This window comes from Mobula hypostoma, chromosome 4 (assembly GCF_963921235.1).
Source record: "Mobula hypostoma chromosome 4, sMobHyp1.1, whole genome shotgun sequence".
Taxonomy (NCBI): domain Eukaryota; kingdom Metazoa; phylum Chordata; class Chondrichthyes; order Myliobatiformes; family Myliobatidae; genus Mobula; species Mobula hypostoma.
In genome coordinates this window covers 140,480,933-140,502,900 of record NC_086100.1, presented here as the reverse complement: position 1 = coordinate 140,502,900, position 21,968 = coordinate 140,480,933, and positions in this window count along the sequence as shown.

Genomic DNA, 21,968 nt, shown 5'->3' with positions numbered 1-21,968 from the left:
TTGATGATCAGAATTTAGACAGAGGCAATGAAATGTCTTTGTAAACCCTGGCCATTAAATGCTACAGATCTAGAAAATATGGGTTTACTAATCGTTCATGTTAAAATTAAAGTCCAGGTATATGCTGTTATACTTTGAAACATGTGAATACACATATTGGCAGAATAAATATCGGTGTTAAGAGTAGAAATGTCAAGTTCTTGATACTTTTACTTATCTATTACCCTTCAGTTTGAAACCTGAAGTGTGATGAAGTCATTAGCAATGTATTTTTAACTCATGAGTGTATTTGTAATTGATTGCAATCATTGTCATAATAATAATAGATTATTATATTAATAATTTGTTCTTTTCTCCTATTGAAAGATTGTTTCCTTTCAAAAGTAGTATATGTCATTGATCTCTATTATCTTGAGTAATAATCTTTACCTTTATATCAACATATTATGCTCAATAACAACAAAAGTTTGTTATGTTCTTCCAGCATTTAGCTGCAGATATGTAATTTTGGATTGCCTTTGTTTTTTGGTCAATAGCAAAAAAAACTAATGGTTAAGACACTTTTTTGAAGGTATCTGAAGGTTTTCAGGATTTTTGTTGACCTATTGTGAAATTTCCCTTTAAGTATAACAACCGCTTCATAATTGATTTGCACAAAATTTTCTCTCTCACCATGTCTCTCTCTGAGACTTTAAAACTGTGCATGATTATGTTAATTAACTTATTATACAGAATTGACCACAATTTCTGTTTGATCTTATGTTTTATTTCAGAGCATCTTGGTTAATTTTTTTTAGTTGGGGCAGTTGCTGCTGTGATCAAGGTTGATTTTGATCAATGATACCATTCCCAAATGATTTACTTTTCAAAGCTTTCTTTTTCACTTCTCAAATATAATCCTACATCTGAATGCAAAACTGCTTTCTGAACTGTCCAACTTGGAGATTATAGATTTTTTTTAGATTAACCTCTGGCATTCTTGCTACTCTTTCCTAATTCTGTTATATTGCAGCAATCAAAACTAAAAAGACCTGATGACTCCCCAAAGTGTCAAAACGTGTCCCTGAAAGTGGCTTCAGAGATAGACAGGGTAGTAAAGAAGGCATTTGATATGCTGGCCTTCATCAGTCAGGGTAGTGAGTATAGGAGTTGGAAAATTATGTTGCAGTTGTCCAAGATATTGGTGAGGCTGTACCTGGAGTGTTGTGTACAATTGTGTTTACTTCTTTTTAGGAAAGACATCAAGAAAGAGTATAAAGATTACAAGAATATTGTCAGGACTTGAGAGCCTGAGTTATAGGAAGAGGTTGGGCAGACTAGGATTTTATTTGTAAATGCAAGGGATTCTGCAGATGCTGAAAATCCAGAGCAACACACAAAAAATTCTGCAGGAACTCAGCTGGTCAGACAGCATCCATGGAAATGAATAAATAGTCGTTATTTCGGGCCGAGACCCTTCTTCAGTACTGGAAAGGAAGATGTCAGAATAAAAAAGATGGGGGGGGGGAGGAGAAGGAAGACCAGCTAGAAGACGATAGGTGAAGCGAGATGGGTGGGAAAGAAGAAATCTGGTAACGAGGAGAGAAATGGAAGAAGGAGGGGCACCAGAGGGAGGTGATAGGCAGGTGAGGAAAAGAGTGGGGAATAGAAGAAGAAGGAAGGGGGAGGGAAAAATTACCAGAAGGAGAAATTGATGTTCATGCCATGAGGTTTGAGGCTGGCTAGACGGAATATGAGGTGTTGCTCCTCTATCTTAGAGTGGCCTCATTGTGGCAAAAGTGGAGACCATAGACTAGCATTTTAAAACGGGAATAGGGATATAGTTCTTCTTTTCCTCTCCTACCACCCCATGAGCCTCTGCATTCAACACCTCTTTGATTTATTTACTCAGTGATACACCCGCAGTAGGCCCTTCTAGCCCTTCGAGCTCTGACAGCTCCACAATCCCGATTAGTCCTGACCTAATCAGGGGCCAATTTACAATGACCAATTAACCTACCCAGTGCATTTTTGGACTGTGGGAGGAAGCCAGAGTGCCTGGGAAAACTCATGTCCTCCCAGGGAATTCCCCAGGGAGGACATAGAGAGACTCCTTACAGAACAGCGCCAGAACTGAACTCTGAATTCCTGAATGCCCCTGGGCTGTAATAGCATCATGCTAACCTCAATGTTACCATGGCGCACAACTTCCTTCATCTTTATCGGGATCCTACCACCATACTTATTTTACCTCCCCTCACTCTCTGCTTTCCGCAGGGATCACTCTCCCCTTGTCCATTTGTCTCTCCTCACTAATCTCCCTCCCGACACACACCCCTACAAGCGACAGAAATGCTACACCAGCTCATTCACCTCCTCTATTACCTCCATTCAGAGTCCTTTCAGCTGAGCCAACACTTTACCTGCGAATTTGTTAGGATCGTCTGCTGTATAAGGTGCTCTTGATGTAGCATCTTCAGCATTGGTGAGATCCAGTGTAAATTGGGGAACGTTTTGTTGAGCATGTCTGCTCCATCTGCTTTAAGTAGAATTTCCCAGCTGCCACCATTTTCATTCCTATCCCCGTTCCTGTTCCCACATGTTGGTCCATGGTCTCCTCTTTTGCCACAACGAGGCCACTCTCAGGGTGGAGGAGCAAAACTTCATATTCCATCTAGGTAGCCTCAACCTGATAGCATGAACAGTGATTTCTCAATCACAATTTTTTTCCCTTCCCCCTTCTTCTATTCCCCACTCTGGCCTCTTACCTCTTCTCCTCACCCACCTATCATCTTCCTCTAGAACTCCTCCTTCTTCTCTTTCTCCCATAGTCGACTGCCCTCTTCTATCAGATACCATCTTCTCCAAGCCTTTACCTTTCCTACCCACTTGGCTCCACCTTCTAGCTAGTCTCCTTCCCCTCCCCCCCCCACTATCCTTTTATTCTGGCGTCTTCCCCCTTCCTTTCCAGTCCTGAAGAAGGGTCTTAACCTGAAACATCATTTGTCAATTAATTTCCACAAATGCTGCCAGAACTTCTGAGTTCCTCCAGTATTTTGTGTGTGTTGCTTTAGATTTTATTCATTAAAGCCCAGGAGACCTGGGAGTGACCTTACAGAGGTGTATAAATCATAAGGGGCATAGAAAGGGTGAATGCACACAATGTTTTGCCAAGACTAAGGAAATCAAAAACTAGTGACTATCTATATACCACTAAAACCCTCATACTCTGTCTGTCTGTTTGTCTGTTTGTGACCTCCAATTAGCGCAAACGGTGCATTACAGCGGCACTTTTTTTGGCTAAGTCAAATTAAAATGCGCTAACTTACAGAATGCAGGCAAAGTTCAGGGTTATATATTCGTATAAAATTGCTCATTCACCAAAATAAACAGACTCCCTTTTGACCTGAAACCCGATTAACCATCATGGAAATTGGGACGCGACAGCCCAAACGCATGCGCATGGCCAGCCTCAGCAGCGACACCTACTGGAGCAAAAGTGCAGGGCAGCTCTATTTCGAGGGGTCACATTCTGCTAATCACCACCATCAGCGTGTGCAGGATTGGGACAGATCTAACTGCCACCCATCAATAAGAGATAATTAAATCTTATTTTAATGACGTACTTCGAAACACCCATAAAACCCTTTGCTGCAGTCAAAGGGCAGCGGTGACTATATCACATCAATTTAGGAGAGTGCCAGCCACATCATCAAGAATAATCAGCATCCTTTGGTGTTACTGCTTCATAACTTCTATCCAGCATTAGGGTAAAAAAAATGGTGAGCCTAATTATGCCACGTGGAAAGGGAAGGGGGACATTATGGTCAAAAGATGACACCAAACATCGTTGGGAAGCGACAAGGGGAGGGAGAGAACAAGAATCGGATGAGGCCAGGGCTGCACAACTCCAGGATCAAAGAGTCAGGACAAAAAAAGAAGAGACAGAGGAGGAGAGGCATGCACGCCTCCAGGATCAGAGACAAACAACAAACAGCAGAAGAGATGAAGAGACGGGGGATGAAAGGGCTGCACGTCTCCAGAATGACAACGAGAGGCACAAGGGTGGCAGAGCAACACTCACAACACGCTGGAGGAACTCAGCAGGTCAGGCAGCATCCGTGGAAATGTTTGGTCAACGTTTCGGGCTGGAACCCTTTGTCAGGACTGAAGAGGGAGGGGGCAGAGGCCCTATAAAGAAGGTGGGGGGAGGTTGGGAAGGAGAAGGCTGGTAGGTGCCTGGTGAAAAACCAGTAAGGGGAAAGATAAAGGGGTGGGGGGAGGGGAAGCAGGGAGGTGATAGGCAGGAAAGGTGAAGAAGGAATAGGGGAAAACACAATGGGTAGTAGAAAGAGGCGGAACCATGAGGGAGGTGATAGGCAGCTGGGCGAGGGGGCAGAGTGAAACAGGGATGGGGGAAGGGAGGGGGAGGGAATTACCAGAAATTGGAGAATTCAATGTTCATACCAAGGGGCAGGAGACTACCCAGACAGTATATGAGGTGTTGCTCCTCCAACCTGAGTTTAGCCTCATCTGGCAGTAGAGGAGGCCATGTATGGACATATCTGAATGGGATTGTGAAGCGGAGTTGAAGTGGGTGGCAACCGGAAGATCCTGTCTGTTGTGCCGGATGGAGCTGAGGTGCTCAACAAAGCAGTCCCCTAATCTGTGTCGGGTTTCACCGATGTAGAGGAAGCCCCACCGGTAACACCAGATGCAATAGATGACCCCAACAGACTCACAAGTGAAGTGTTGCCTCACCTGGAAGGACTGTTTGGGGCCCTGAATGGCGGCAAGAGAGGAGGTGTAGGGACAGGTGTAGCACTTATGCTTACAGGGATAAGTGCCGGGTGGGAGATCCATGGGGAGGAACGTGTGGACTAGGGAGTCATGGAGGGAAAGTGGAGAGGAGTGGAGAAGGAATGATGTGTTTAGTGGTGGGGTCCTGGTGAAGGTGGCGGAAGTTGCGGAGGATAACGTGCTGGATCCGGAGGCTGGTGGGGTGGTAGGTGAGGACAAGGGGAACTCTGTCCCTGTTGTGGTGACAGGAGGATGTGGTGAGGGCCAAAGTGCAGGAAATGGAGGAGATGTGGGTGAGGGCATCTTTGATGACGGCAGAAGGGAAACCATGATCCTTAAAGAAACAGGACATTTGAGATGTCCTGGATGGCAGATAAGCCAGAAATGATGCCATCAAAAGTGTCTTTCGTTAAACGAGGAGGAGTTATATTTACTTTGCTACGCATCATTCTTCTTTAATAAACTGAGGTTTACTACTTCAGTTTCCAAAGCAAAGCGATACCAATAGCATTCAGGAAAATTTAATGTTCATTCTGGTCGCATCAGACTGCACTACCCTTCTCTCAAAGGGTGCCCCAATGGGTCACCCCGTTGTCTAGTTGGTTTACAAAAAGGGGAGAAGAGTTGAAAAAAAACCTGAGGGGCAACTTCTTCATGCAAAGGTGGTGCATATGTGGAAGGAGCTACCAGAGGAAGTAGTTGATAACAGCATTTAAAAGACACTTGGACAAGTATATAGATAGGAAAGGTTTAGAGGGCTATTGCTGAAATAAGGATAAATGGGTCTTGCTTAGACGAGCATCTTGGTTAGTACGAATGTTTGTCTGAAGTGCCTGTTTCCATCCTGTGTTACTCAATGACTCTAAATGATTAATTATGAGAGTTATGTATTGCAGATGCAGAAAACTCCTCTCCTCTGGACCTTTCTACCAGGACATCTGACGGCAAATACAAGAAACTTTTGCTACCCTTACTTAATGGTTGAACTGTCAGCAGTGTCGGCTCTTGGCTGAGCACTCCACACATTTAGCATAAACTGCTGTGTGGAACCCACATGAAAGCTGCTCATTTATGCATGCACAGATATAATTCTGCAAAACTGTGAGCATGAAGGTGACTTCTTTTTGTAAAACAGGTGTCTCAAACATTCGCAACATGTATACAACTCAGCATTAGGTGATACCTTGTGATCAAAGGCTGCTAAAAATTCATAGTAAATTGTAACAGATGACATTTACGGAATAAAGTAGGCACTGAAGGTGGCAAAGTCAATGTTATAAGCTGCGATGTCAGTTTAGTCCATATTAAGAAGTCCTCACCTTGGTAACAGAGTTGAAGGCAAGAATATTAGTCCAGATGATAATCAATCAGCTGCTTGTCATTTAAAACATTTTAAAGAAGCTGAACAGCTCTTTTCTGGCTGAAACTTGTCCCCACACCTTCCTTTATTCTTGCCAACATTTTAAGAGAAAAAAGGCATTGATTTGAATATGATGCAATATTTAGAAGGATATTCACTGATTCATAAACACAAGGAATCCTGCAGATGCTGGAAATCCACAGCATCAAAAACAAACTGCTGGAGGAACAGAGCAGGTCGGGCCGCGTCTATGAAGAGGAATTACTGTTAATGTTTCAGGCCAAGACCCTTCATCAGGACTGAAACAGTGGAAGAAAGAAGCCAGAATAAGGAAGTGGGGGGAGGGGAAGAAGTACAAGCTGACAAGTGATAGGTGAAAACAGGTGAGGGGAAAGGACAGTGGGTGAGCAAGAGAAGATGAAATGAGAAGTTGGGAGGTGATAGGTAGAAGAGTTAAAGAGATGAAGAAGAAGGAATCTGATAGGAGAGGAAACTGGACCATGGAAGAAAGTGAAGGATTGGGGGTGGGGGAGGTAGGGAGAAGAGAAGGGGTAAGAGCCAAACCAGAATGGGGAATGGTTAAAAAAAGAGAAGGGGGAGTGGGCAGAAATGACCAGAAGTTGGAGAAATTAATGTTCATGCCATTAGGCTGGAGACTAAACAGTCGGAATAAGAGGTATTGCTCCTCCAGCTTGAGAGTGGCCTCATCATGGCAGTAAAGGAGACCAGGTTTAAGTGGGAAATCAGGAGGGAAAAAGAAGATATGACATGGATTTGGAAAGCAGCGTTAAAGATAGTCCTAGGAGGTTCATTAGTTATATTTACAGTAAAAGGATGACTAGGGAGGGACTAGGTCCTCTTAAATATCTAGAAAGAGACTAGATCCTCTTAAAGACTTAAAGATGCCTATGTGTGGAGCTGCAGGAGATGTCTGAGATTTTTTATGTCTGTTTGTCCTTGGTATTTACTAAGGAGAATATCATGGATGCCAAAGAATGAGGGTAATAAGTAGAGAGGTCTTGGATCATATGAATATTCCAAGGAAGGAATTCATTAAGGTAGACATATTTCCAGAGCATGTTCAAATACACCCCTGGACCTTATGCAAGGCCAGGGAAGAAACTGCAAAAGCTCTTATACAGATATTTGCTTTGCAATTAGCCACTGACAAAGTTCTAGAAAACTGGAGGGTGAGCAATGTTGTTCCATTGTTCAAGAAGGCCAGTAAGGACAGGTCAGGAACCCACAGGCTGGTGAGCTTGACTTCAGTTGTAGGGAGGTTACTGTCGGGAATTCTGAGGAACCAGATCTATATCACTTGGATAGTTAAGGCCTGATCAGGAATAGTCAACATGGTTCTGTCCATGTGAAGTCATAACTGATGAATCGTTTGGAGTTTTTGAACAGGTTACTAAGGTAATAAATGGAAGTAGATCAGTGGACGTTGTCTATATGAACTTTAGTAAGGTATTTGACAAGGTCCTGCATGCTGACTGATCTGGAAGGTTAGATCATGTGGAATTCAAGGGGAGAAAGTGAAGTTGGCTCAGTGATAGGAACCAGAGGGTGATGAAGGTCAATTCTCCAACTGGAGACCTGTGTCTAACTATTGCACCAAGGGTTAGTGTTGGATCTCAGCTTTTCATGATTTAAGTAAATAAGTTGGACATGAATGCACATAGTACAATTAACAAGCTTGCTGAAGATACTAAATTAAGGATTCTAGGTGAAAATGAAGGAGGTTACAATGAATTGCAAAGAGATCTTGATCAGATAGGGTGATGGGAGGAGGAATGACAAATAGTTTTCAACTTAGTTAAGTGTGAAGTGATGCAGTTTGGACAGTCAATCCAGGGTAAGACTTGCACAATGAGTGGCAGGCAATGACGAGTGTTGCGGAACAGAGGAACTTGGGAGTATAAACCCACTGTTCACTGAGAACAGCCACACAGGTAGACAGGATGGTGAAGAAGGCATTTAGCATGGTAGCCTTCATCAGTCAGGACATCAGGTTTAGGAGTAAGGACATTATTTTGCAGTTAATAGTAAAACTGCACTTGGAGTATTGTATACAGTTTTGGACACCCTGTTATAGGGCAGCCATTCTCAAGTTGGAGAGGATGCAAAAGAGACTTATGAAGATGCAGCCTGGACTAAATTATTGGAAGATGATGGTCACATTTGATCTTTAATCTGTGGAGCACAGGAGAATGAACAGTGACCTCAAGGAAGTTCATAAAATCATGGATAAGATGCACTGTCATTATCTTTTTTTCCAGCACTGAGGATTCCAAAGCTAAAGGGTACAGATAAGAGGAAGAGATTTAAAAGTGACCTGAAAGCTAACTTCCTTATACAGAGGGACCTGGAAGGAGCTGCCAGAGGAAGTCATCAAGGTGGGTACAATTTTAACACTAAAGAGGCATTCGAAGAGGTACATTGAAGGTAGGGGCTTGAGGGTTGTGGGCTAAACACAGGCAACTGAGACCAGCAGAGGGGATACTATGGTTGGCATGGACCAGCTGAGACAAAAGGCTTGTTCCATGCTGCAATACCCTATAGCCCTTCGACTGTATGTTGTATTCCAATTTAATGATAACTTATAATTTTTGAAGCCAAAAATATAAACAGCTCATTGCAGGTGAGTTTGCAAAGCGTGTCAATGTAATTATGAAATTACCTTCAGCTTTCCCCAAAGGTGAAGGTTCAAATGACACTCAGGGCAACAGGCCAGAATACCCAGCATCAGCAGTTACGATGACACTGGGTTTTTGACAAACCAGGATTTATGATGGTGAATGTCAAGAAGGACCAACAGATGCTTGGCATGCTATAAGACAGAAGGTAAAGAAAGCACTAGCTAGTTAAGGCTCATGTTTTCTTTGCCTGGGATCCTTCAGTAGGAATGTTTAGGCATTGTTGGTTCCAAAAGCAGCTGCTAGAATAGAGGTGGAATGATTTCTTTATATGCTGGGGTAACAAAATCATAAACTTATTGTTAAAACGTTGCCATTTTAATGTGCTGCAGAAATTGTTCCCTGATGGTTGCAATGGAAAGCCTTTGATAACTTTTCTTCAGGAAGGCTACACTTAAGTGTTTGACATTAAATCTTCTATGGCTGAGGAACCAGCAAGATTTGGGATTATAGTGACTTCACAGTAGCTCACAACATGGAAGCCATCAAAAGGAACTGTCTAACAACATTTAACTGAATCTACAAGATGCATCTTTTTTCTGTTCTCTGGCAGATAAGTGTGCCTCTTGAGAGAAGACCCATTGGCAGCAGCCTGTGGGGATAGGCAGAGGAACAGCATATATCAGCACGAGTTCTGTGCTAACAATCTTGACGCTCAGGCAATAAAGCCATGTTTTAGTGCATTGAACAGCCTAGTGCATTCCTGATTACACTAAAGATAATAGCTTGGCTGAAAGGCATGAATTGAGTGGCAGATGAAATGTTGATGTGTGATGAGTGATTACATTACAAATTTAATTTTCCATTTTCATATTCCCAGTAGCAAAGCCCTACCTGGCAGGAGCACATATTGGAAATTTGGGAAAGCATTATGCACAACTATCAAATCATCATTTTAAATGATTGAAAAATCATGCATAAGACATACAAGTTCAGAAATGCACTCCCGCATGGAACTGAGAAATTGTCATCTGCAGGTCCTTACCTGTTTTATTCAGAACAGACTCTGGCAGAGACATTCACTCAGACTCATTCTCCTTCCTTTTGTATACAATCTTTTAAGATTAAGAGACATGATTTTGTATGTGTCTTTGACATGCAATCTTGTGAAAGCAAGCAGTGAAAAGTTACTTGGCCAGCAGTGTGCTCCCAGCTGGAGACTGCCTCATATGCATCTTTCTTTGCTGACAAGTGGCTGTTTTTCATAGAATAAAAACATTAGTTCATTTTCTTTCCCAGCGAGCTCCAGTTCTGATGCAGTGAAAGAAAGAGCAAAGTCAAGAAATTCTAATCTGCCCAAAAAGGCTTCCTTGTTGGGCATTGAGACAGGAAGTCCATAACAGTGCCACCCATGGACCAATGATGCATGTTTCAGTTGCACTCATGCACAAGGATTTTGACACAACTGAATGATGTTTCACTTTGGGGAGGAGAATCTATCACCTTGTTATTTATTTATTTAGAGATACAGCAGGAATAGGTCCTCCAGTCCTTCAAGCCACACCACCCAACAACCCCCAACAATCCTGATATAATCCTAACCTAATTATGGGACAATTTACGTTTGTACAATGATCTGCACACCTACTCAGTACATATTTGGACTCTGGGAGGAAACAGTGGACCTGTAAACCCACATATTCTACGGGTACAGAGACTCCTTACAGAGGATGCCGGGATTAATCTCAGAACTCTGACATCTCAAGCTGTAGTAGCATCATGCTAATGGACTACATATGTTGAGACAATAGAGGTTATGTCTGTGCAGCATATTTCCTTTGGAGCTGTTGGATTACATAGCGGGAGAGAAATTTCTAAAGAAGCAGGGGCAGATGGACCATTCTGCACTCCACATTTGCAGCTTAATTAATGTGAAAAAGACTAAGGAGCTGGTGGTAGACTTGAGGAGAGCTAAGGTACCGGTGACCCCTGTTTCCATCCAGGGGGTCAGTGTGGACATGGTGGAGGCTTACAAATACCTGGGGATACGAACTGACAATAAACTGGACTGGTCTAAGAACACTGAGGCTGTCTACAAGAAGGGTCAGAGCCGTCTCTATTTCCTGAGGAGACTGAGGTCCTTTAACATCTGCCGGACGATGCTGAGGATGTTCTACGAGTCTGTGGTGGCCAGTGCTATCATGTTTGCTGTTGTGTGCTGGGGCAGCAGGCTGAGGGTAGCAAACACTAACAGAATCAACAAACTCATTCGGAAGGCCAGTGATGTTGTGGGGATGGAACTGGACTCTCTGACAGTGGTGTCTGAAAAGAGGATGTTGTCCAAGTTACATGCCACCTTGGACAATGTCTCCCATCCACTACATAATGTACTGGGTGGGCACAGGAGTACATTCAGCCAGAGACGCATTCCTCCGAGATAAAACACTGAGCATCATAGGAAGTCATTCCTGCCTGTGGCCATCAAACTTTACAACTCCTCCCTTGGAGGGTCAGACACCCTGAGCCAATAGGCTGGTCCTGGACTTATTTCCTGACATAATTTATATATTACTATTTAACTATTTATGGCTTTAATACTACTTAATTATTCATGGTGCAACTGTAAGAAAACCAATTTCCCCCGGGATCAGTAAGGTATGACTATGAACTTGGAGACATTTGATGGTGCAGTGGGAAAGAAATTACAAAAGAAGTGGGTGGGGGCAGTCGAGATATTCCACGTGTCGCAGTTCTTTTGGATTCAGTAGATTGCAGAGCAGGAGAGATATTTCAAAAGAAGCAAGCAGGAGCACTCGAGACACTCTGTGCATGACAGTTCCCTAGGAGACTGTAGTTCCCTAGGATTGTGTAGCGGGAGAAAGATTTCAAAAAAAATGAGAAGGGGGGAGAAGGGGGAGAATGGAGAACTATGCGCACCATAGTTCCCTTGGAGATGTTGGATGATGCATAATTAGACACTTGGCAAGGGCCAATTGTAAGAAGTTAAGTTTAAGCAGAGCAGCCATTGTGTGTGTAGGCCAGTGTTAGAGTAGGGAATTCAGGCTTTAACTCATAGAAAGTTCAGTGAAGAGAGGCGGAGGCTGTAGATAGAATTTTTCATTTAATTTTTCTTTGTTATTGCACAGTTGGAGCATTAGGGATGCCAGGCAAGATAGTAGAAAGCTCCTCTCACAGGATGTGAGAAGAAAGGGAGACCTTTAGCGCCGCTTCTTACAGACCACGTCGAGGTAATGGAGCTGGAGCTAGACGAACTCCAGATCATTCTGGAGTTTGAGGAGTTGAATGACATTCAATACAGGAAGGTAGTTACACCCAAAGGACAGACACAGCGACAAGGTGACTGTCAAGAGGGGGAAAGGGATAGACATCCAGTGCAGAGTCCTGCTATGGCCATTCCCAACAAAAACAGATATACTGCTTTAGATACTGCTGGGGGCAGGGCTAAATGACCTAGCAGTGGAAAGCCACAGTAGTCTCCCTGGCCCTACATTCCTCCTTAGAACACCTGGAGAATAAAGACACATATGTAACGCTCCTTTTCATTGACTACAGCTCTGCCTTTAATACCATTATTCTAAATAAACTGATTCTTAAGCTCCGAAACCTGGGCTTTAGCACTCAGATCTGCAGCTGGATCTTCAACTTCCTCACAGACAGGACCCAGGCTATAAAAATAGGGGACATGCTCTCCTCTACAATCACACTGAGCACCGGTGGCCCACAAGGCTGTGTACTCAGCCCCTTGCAGTACTCACTGTACACCCATGATTGTGTGGCCAAGTTTCCATCGAACTCAATATATAAGTTTGCTGATGACACCTCAATTGTAGGCCGTATCTCGGGTAATGATGAGTTTGAGTACAGAGAAGAAATTAAGAACCTGGTGGCATGGTGCGAAGACAGTAACCTATCCCTCAACGTCAGCAAGACGAAGGAATTGGTTGTTGTCTTCAGAAGGAGTAGCGGACCGCACGACCCCACTTACATCGATGGTGTGCAAGTGGAACAGGTCAAAAGCTTTAAGTTCCTCAGGGTCAATATCACAAATGAACTGACTTAGTCCAACCAAACAGAGTCCACTGCCCAGAAGGCCCACTAGCGTCTTTCCTTCCTGAGGAAGCTAAGGAAGTTTGGCCTGTCCCCTAAAACCCTCACTAATTTTTATAGATGCACTGTAGAAAGCATTCTTCTAGGGTGCATCACAACCTGGTGTGGAAGTTGTCCTGTCCAAGACGGGAAGAAGCTGCAGAAGATTGTGAACACAGCCCAGCACATCACACAAACCAATCTTCCAATTCCTGTTGCTTCCATCCTTGGACTCACTTTACACCACATGCTGCCGGAGCAGTGCTGCCAGGATAATCAAGGACACGACCCACCCAGTCAACACACTTTTTGTTCCTCTTCCCCTCCGGGAGAAGACTCAGGAGCTTGAAGACTCGTACAGCCAGATTTGGGAACAGCTTCTTTCCAACTGTGATAAGACTGCTGAACGGATCCTGACCCGGATCTGGGCCATACCCTCCAAATATCTGGACCTGCCTCTCGGTTTTTTTGCACTGCCTTACTTTCCCTTTTCTATTTTCTATTTATGATTTATAATTTAATTTAAATTTTTAATATTTACTATCGATTTGTACTCCAGGGAGCACAAAGAGCAGAATCAAATATTGCTGTGATGATTGTACATTCTAGTATCAATTGTTTGGCAACAATGAAGCATAAAGTATAGTCAGATCACTGGCACTCAGCCTGGCTCTGTGGCTCAAAAGGGAAGGGAAGAGAAGAGCTGAGCCGTAGTGATAGGGGATTCATTGATGAGGGGAACAGGCAGGAAGTTCTATGGATTAAGAACAAGATTCATGGATGGTATGTTGCCCCCTGGGTGTCAGAGTCAGGGACATCTAGGATCAGGTCCATAGTATTCTTAAGTGGGAGGGCATGCAGCCAGAGGTCGTGGTCCATATCAGTACCAATGACATGGGTGGGAAAGGTCACAAAGTCCCGCGGAAGTGACTTCAGGGAGTTAGGTGCTAAGTTAAAGGACAGGACCTCCAGGGTTGTGATCTCAGGATTGCTACTTGTGTCATGTGATAGTGAGACCAGAAAGAGGAAGATCATACAGTTTAACACATGGGTAAGGAGATGATGCAGGAGGGAGGGCTTCAGATTTTTGGATCATTGGGCTCTCTTCCAGGGAAGGTAGGACCTGTACAGATGGGACACCTGAAATGGAAGGGGACTAATATCCTTGTGAGAAGGTTTGATGGTGCTGCACAAGGGGTAGGAGGGGTTTAAACTAGAGTTGCAGTGGGATGGGAACCAGAGTGGCAGAGCAGATATCTGAAGGATGAGCATGGTGGTACTAATGTTCTGAGTTGTGTGTACAGTGCATTCTGGTTAACCGGGGCACATTGGGACCAATACACTTTGGCCCAATTAAGTGGCAGCACCAAGTAGTCGAAGATTCATGGAAATAGTTAAAAACATACAAAAATGACAAACTACTATTTAATTCAGTTGCAAATTATGTATTTAAATGAAATACTGAACAAATTAGAATACAAACTACACTACTACAGTGCTATAAAACTGTAGTTCCTGATGGTTATTGACAGAGAAATTCAAGGTCTTTTGATTGGTCTGCCTTGGTCTTTTGATTGACTGTAAATGAACAAAATTAGCACAGACACCTCGTGCAGTTAATGGACAGCCTTCATACAATGCTTTCAATGAATGCATCCTCCAAATCTTCACTTTTATCATAACATTCAAGATAATTGTCGATAGCATCCAATTCTTCATAGTGCCTAACTTGTTGAAGTAGTGAAATCGTTTTATTTTCACTCCCAGCCATTTCTGGCATCTCTAAGCCTGAATGCTTGAAACTACAGTGAGGAAAACAGTTCCAAATTGTGTCCTACTGCCATTTCTCACCAAGTATCAGTGACAATAATCACTGCTTTTTGAACACCAACAAATGCAACTGACACTATTAAAATCTGTTCACTCTAAGCACAGTGTAATGTTTAAAAGCCACACCAATGCACGCGACTGACTCTAGCTAGAAACTTCAGCAACAGTTTCATGTCACAATTAAGTGGCATAGTATCAAAATAAACAAAGGGATAACTGGTTATTTTCTTGATTAGTCTTTGTTCTGTAAGAGTCAGGCCAAATAAGTGATGACCCAATTAACTGGAATCCACCGTATTTCAATGCAAAGGGTACCGTAGGAAAGGTGGATGAGCTTAGGGCATGATTCAGCACATGCAATTACGATATTGTAGCCATTAGTGAGACATGTTTGCAGGAGGAACAGGACTGGTAATATATTGATCCAGCGATCTATTCCTTTTGACGCGACAAAGTGGGTGGGATAAAAGGGGAAGGGGTGATATTCTCTGTCAGGCAAAGTGTCACGGAATGCTCAGACATGATAGAGCTCGTCTACTGAGACTACTGTATATGGGTGGAACTAAGGAATAAGAAAAGGATGACCATGTTAATGGGATTATACTATAAACCACACAGAAGTCCACAGAAGTTACAGATTTGTAGTGATCACAGACTGTTGCAAGAAACATAATGTTTTAATAACAGGTGATTTTAACTTTCTACATATTAACTTACTGTAAAAGGGCTGGATGGAATAAAATTTGTGAAGTGTATTCAGCAAAGTTTTCTTAATCAGTACATAGTGGTCTTGACTAGAGAGAATGCAACAGTGGATCTCCTATTAGGGAAAAAGACAGGGCAGGTGTCAAAAGTTTGTGTAGGGGAACAATTTGCATCTAGCGACCAAAGTGTCATTAGTTTCAAAATAATTATGGAGAAGGATAGCTGTGGTCCTTGGGATGAGATACTCAATTGGAGAAAGACCAATTTTGATGCTATCATAATGGACCTGGCAAGTGTGGATTGGGGCAGGTTATTTTCTGGCAAAGATGTACATGGTAAGTGGGAAGTCTTTAAAGTGAAATTTTGAGAGCACAATATTTGTATAGAACATAGAACATAGAATAGCACAGCACATTACAGGCCCTTCGGCCCACAATATTGTGCCGACCCTCAAACCCTGCCTCCCATATAAGCCCCCACCTTAAATTCCTCCATATACCTGTCTAGTAGTCTCTTAAACTTCACGAGTGTATCTGCCTCCACCACCGACTCAGGCAGTGCATTCCACGCACCAACCACTCTGAGTAAAAAACCTTCTTCTTGAACTTCCCACCCCTTACCTTAAAGCCATGTCCTCTTGTATTAAGCAGTGGTGCCCTGGGGAAGGGGCGCTGGCTATCCACTCTATCTATTCCTCTTATTATCTTGTACACCTCTATCATGTCTCCTCTCATCCTCCTTCTCTCCAAAGAGTAAAGCCCTAGCTCCCTTAATCTCTGATCATAATCCATACTCTCTAAACCAGACAGCATCCTGGTAAATCTCCTCTGTACCCTTTCCAATGCTTCCACATCCTTCCTATAGTGAGGCAACCAGAACTAGACACAGTACTCCAAGTGTGGCCTAACCAGAGTTTTATAGAGCTGCATCATTACATCGTGACTCTTAAACTCTATCCCTTGACTTATGAAAGTTAATACCCCATAAGCTTTCTTAACTACCCTATCTACCTGTGAGGCAACTTTCAGGGATCTGTGGACATGTACCCCCAGATCCCTCTGCTTCTCCACAGTACCAAGTATCCTGCCACTTACTTTGTACTCTGCCTTGGAGTTTGTCCTTCCAAAGTGTACCACCTCACACTTCTCCAGATTGAACTCCATCTGCCACTTCTCAGCCCACTTCTGCATCCTATCAATGTCTCTCTGCAATCTTCGACAATCCTCTACACTATCTACAACACCACCAACCTTTGTGTCGTCTGCAAACATGTCAACCCACCCTTCTACCCCCACATCCAGGTCGTTAATAAAAATCACGAAAAGTAGAGGTCCCAGAGTAGATCCTTGTGGGACACCACTAGTCACAATCCTCCAATCCGAATGTACTCCCTCCACCACGACCCTCTGCCTTCTGCAGGCAAGCCAATTCTGAATCCACCTGGCCAAACTTCCCTGGATTCCATGCCTTCTGACCTTCTGAATAAGCCTACCGTGTGGAACCTTGTCAAATGCCTTACTAAAATCCATATAGATCACATCCACTGCACTACCCTCATCTATATGCCTGGTCACCTCCTCAAAGAACTCTATCAGGCTTGTTAGACACAATCTGCCCCTCACAAAGCCATGCTGACTGTCCCTGATCGGACTATGACTCTCTAAATGCCCATAGATCCTATCCCTGAGAATCTTTTCCAACAGCTTTCCCACTACAGACGCAAGTCTCACTGGTCTATAATTACCCAGACTATCCCAACTACCTTTTTTGAACAAGGGGACAACACTCACCTCCCTGCAATCCGCCGGTACCATTCCTGTGGACAACATGTATTATGTTTTGTAACTCCAAAGCATAAAAACTAATTGAAAGGAAAACAAGGGAGGCAGGAATACGAGTCTAATCTGGTCTTCACTTTAAGCAAAGCGCGCACGTATGAAGTGGTGGCATGATGATGTATGTCATTCATGTAATTCCTACACATAACCATAATGAACCAAAACAAAGAATGCTGAATTAAACGATATACTCACAATATTATTGATATATTAAATGCACAACACTTCTCCCTACTTAGCTATAAACTCCAACTTAATACAAAATGCATCTCAACTATATACACAGTATGTTATATAATACAACTACTATAAAGCCATCCACATCATTGTAAATTTTAAATTATCCCATTCAGGCATAAAGATTTAATTGCTGTGGAAGATTTCTAACTTTTGTGAGATAACATATTTCCTGAAAAGGTAGGTCACTCTACTTGGCAGGTAAAATTTGTAGTTGTGAGAACAATCTCAGATTCTGGGGCCTCCTCCATGGTGGTCATAAGAGTTGACACTGAGGCTACAGGAATTGGTTATGACAGCTCTGGACACCCTTCGTCTTTTCAACTTCTTGTCTCCTTCCTTTTTCTTTTTTCTAATTCCAGTTTCTTGTGAGTATCTCTGAATGCAAATTTCTCGAGAAATTAGGTCTCATTTATTCTCTTCCATTTCCATGTCATCCTCCTCCTCTTCCTTTTCCTTTTTCTTCTTTCTAGCATGTGCAACTTGATCTTGGGAAGGTGCATCTAGTTCCCTGAAGTATTCTCTTATTAATCCTTCTATTGCTCCCTTTGCAATCTGATCTCTCCTCTTGGTTTCCTCGTTCATAACATCATCTGATGAATCCTCTGTTTTTGTTTCTTACTTGCCTCCTTTCTTTTTGGTATTCTATTCATCCAGCCAGGCTTTGGTCTTTGCATCTACTTTCACAAGCAGCTTTTTCTCTCCTACTTGAAGTTCATGCAATAACTTTAATGCACGCAGAGTAGATTCTGGTTCTTCTAACTCATAAAAGCCAAATGCCTGCAACTTTCTTGAAGCTCTTTGAACTCTCTTCCAGCTTAAAACCAAGCCACATTTTGCAAGGAACTGCATGATTAGCATATGAGAAGCTTTTTCCGATATGTTGCCGACAACAACTGTGTAGATGACCCACTGCTTTAATCACTTTTGCAATTCCTCTGAGCAGCATGGTCCTTCCCTGGTTCAATATGTTTTCCAACCAGAGGCACGGAGGTTGGCACCAACACCCATTTGCCCTCTGTTGGGCAACAGTTTATGGTTACAATGAAGAGACCAATGTGGCATCATTCAGATCCTTTCATCGATCGTTCTCAGCTGACTTTGTTACAGGGGATGTTACAGGTGAATGGATCTCCAAACAAATTGTAGTTATCTCAGCTACTCAGACCCCCCACAATGCTGGCCCTCCTGTTTTTAGGACATACAAGCCCAATGTGGCTTGGTGTTTGTTGTATTTCACTGTTATGGATGTCATTCCCACAGGAGTTACCTTTTCTTCAGTATTAGTTCTTGGTTGGATATCTGCAGGCAGGCTTCACATTAGTATCTTTGAAATGCTATTCAAGCTCACTTTGTAGAATGACTGAAACAGTCAAGCCAGTGTCCAATTGTCTTTTAATTAATTTGCCGTTCAGTTCTGGGGTAAGCCAGATTGCTTATCTAATGCTAGTTTTCACATTGTAAAATCTCAGAGCTACTCAGACCTGAGTCACTCTCATCATAATCAGATTTTTCATCAATAGCATTGTGATTAGTGCTCTTTTTTGAAACTACAACTCAACTATTCATCTTTTTCTCTTCCCTGTGAAGTTGACTTATTTTTGCCTGCCTAACATGATCTTTGTAAATGTCCTAATTTGTTGCCATTTTCTAAAAGTTTCACCTTTAAACTTTCATTGGTCTGGTGTATGTAAGCACCTGCCATAATGGTAATACGATTTGTCTGGCCAGGTTATTGTCTGTTTAGACATTGCAATTCTGTTCATGCTCACTTTCATTCCTGACTGTAACTCAATTGCATCTCTGTCTGCTGTTTCTATTGATACACAAATGCTCTTTTAAACTTAAGTTGTGCTTCAGTTAGTGGCCATTTTTGAATGCTTTCTTATAAGTTCCACAAACTAAATGATCTCTCAGTGCATCATTAATCCCATCACTGAACTGATAATGCTCAGACAATCTCTTCAATTCAGCAAGATATGCTGAAGTGGATTCCCCTTCTTTTAAGTCCACTTATGAAACCTAAACTTTCTGAAATCTACATTGGCTTCAATTCTAAATCTTCCTGCATTATTTTCACAATATCAGCAAAGCTCATATCAGCTGGTTTGGTTAGAGCAGTTAAACTTCTAAGTAAACCATATGCCTCTAAATCAAATGTACTGACCCAAAATTGGCACTCATTGGCCGTTCCATTTGCTTTAAAATACTGCCCAATCCATTCCACATACAATATCCTGTTATCTGTTGTGTATTCAAATGTGTCAATCTTTCCGATTTAGCCAACCATTTCTGCTCTTTCTTATGATTATTATCACCCCATACCCACTGTTGAAAAACCCCTGAATTTCTCCATTTCTGCCTTTTAACTTGAAAGTCTTTGTCCCTTCCCAAAGAAGTATGTGTTGTGCAGTTTCTTTTAATCGATTGTTTCTTGCTACTTTTTTTTTACTTGAATGGTAGGTAGTCTTCTCAGGTTCATTTAAATTTTCCTCATCGCTGCTGTTATGTTTTGTAACAACAAAACATTAAACTAATTGAAAGGAAACCAAGTGGGAATGCAAGTCTAATTTCATTTTTACTTTAAGCAAGGTCAGAGTGGTATGATGATGTGTGTCACTCACATACTTCATGCACTTAGCCATAATTAATCATTTAAGCAATGAATAATGTTTAATAAAACAATATATTTACAATATTACTGAAATATAACTGATATATTAAATACACAACAATAGGTTCATGTCAGATTAAAAGGCAAGGGTAACAAGTTTAGTTTTACCTTGGTTTTCAAGAGATATTAAGACTCTGGTTAAGAAGAAGGAGGTGCATGGCAGGCTTAAGCAAGAAGGAGCAAATGAGGTACTTGAGGAGTATTACAAATGCAAGAGAACACTTATGGAGGATATCAGGAAGGCTAAAAGAAGGCATGCAGTCGGTTTTGGGATCTCTTCTTTTTATGCTGTATACCGTATCAATGATTTAGATGATGGAATAGATGGCTTTGTTGCCAAGTTTGCAGATGATGCACAGATTGGTGGAGGGGCACGTCATGTTGAGGAAACAGGTAGAATGCAGAAGGACTTAGACAGATTAGGAGAATGGGCAAGAAAGTGGCAAATGAAATACAATGTTGGAAAATGCATGGTCATGTACTTTGGTAATAGAAATAAATATGTGGACTGTTTTCTAAACGGGGAGAAAATCCAGGAATCTGAGATTCAGAGGGTCTTGGGAGTCCTTGTGCAGAACACCCTGAAGATTAACTTGCAGGTTGAGTCAGTGGTGAGGAAAGCAAATGCCATGTTAGCATTCATTTCAAGAGGTCTAGAATACAAGAGCAGGGATGTGATGCGGAAGCTTCATAAGGCACTGGTGAGGTCTCACCTTGAGTATTGTGAACAGTTTTGGGCTCCTCATCTTTGAAAGGCTGTACTGGCATTGGAGAGGGTCCAAAGGAAGTTCACAAGGATGATTCCAGGACTGAAAGGGTTATCATACGAAGAACATTTGATGGCTCTGGGTCTGTACTCGCTGGAATTCAGAAGGATGAGGGGGGAATCTCATTGAAATCTTTCAAATGTTGAAAGGCCAAGAAAAAGTAGATGTGGAAAGGATATTTCCCATGATGGGAGAGTCTAGGACAAGAGGGCACAGCCTCAGGATAGAGGGGCACCCTTTCAAAACAGAGATGCAGAGAAATTTCTTTAGCCAATGAGTGACGAATTTGTGGAATCTGTTACCATATGCAACTGTGGAGGCCAGGTCACTGGGTGTATTTGAGGCAGAGATTGTTAAGTTCTTGATTGGACATGGCATCAAAGGTTACAGGGAGAAGGCCGGGAACTGGGGTTGAGGAGATAAAAAAAAATGGATCGGCCATGATTGAATGGCAGAGCAGACTTGAAGGACCAGATGGACTAATTCTACTCCTATGTCTTATGGTCTTATGGTCTAAGTGTGAAAGGTGAAATGTTTAAGGGAACCATGGGTCGGGGGGGGGGGGGGGGAGATTCTTCACTCAGAGGGTGGTGAGAGTGTGGAACAACCTGCCAGCGCAAGTGGTAGATGTGGGTGCGATTGCAACATTTGAGAGAAATTTGGATAGGTATAATGCATGGAAGGAAGGGGTATGGATGGCTGTGGTCCGGGTGCAGGTCTATACGACTAGATGGGTCAAAGGGTCTGCTTCAGTGCCATACTGTTCTACGTCTCTATGACTCTATGACAGATGGAGCAATGAATGAATGTGAATGGTCTGGAAGGTCAGAAAACAGTAGCAGGCTGATCAGCAGAAACCTCTAATATTGAGACTTGAATAACTCTGTACTTTCAGAACTGTGCTGTTTTAAATGATCTCAATTTTGGGGAAAGTGTTCAGTACGTTCTAGACATTGTAACTGCTAGTTAAAGTTGGAAATTGATTTGCTTCTTTTGTTATATCTGTATCACCATACTGGCAGAAAAAGAACAGTA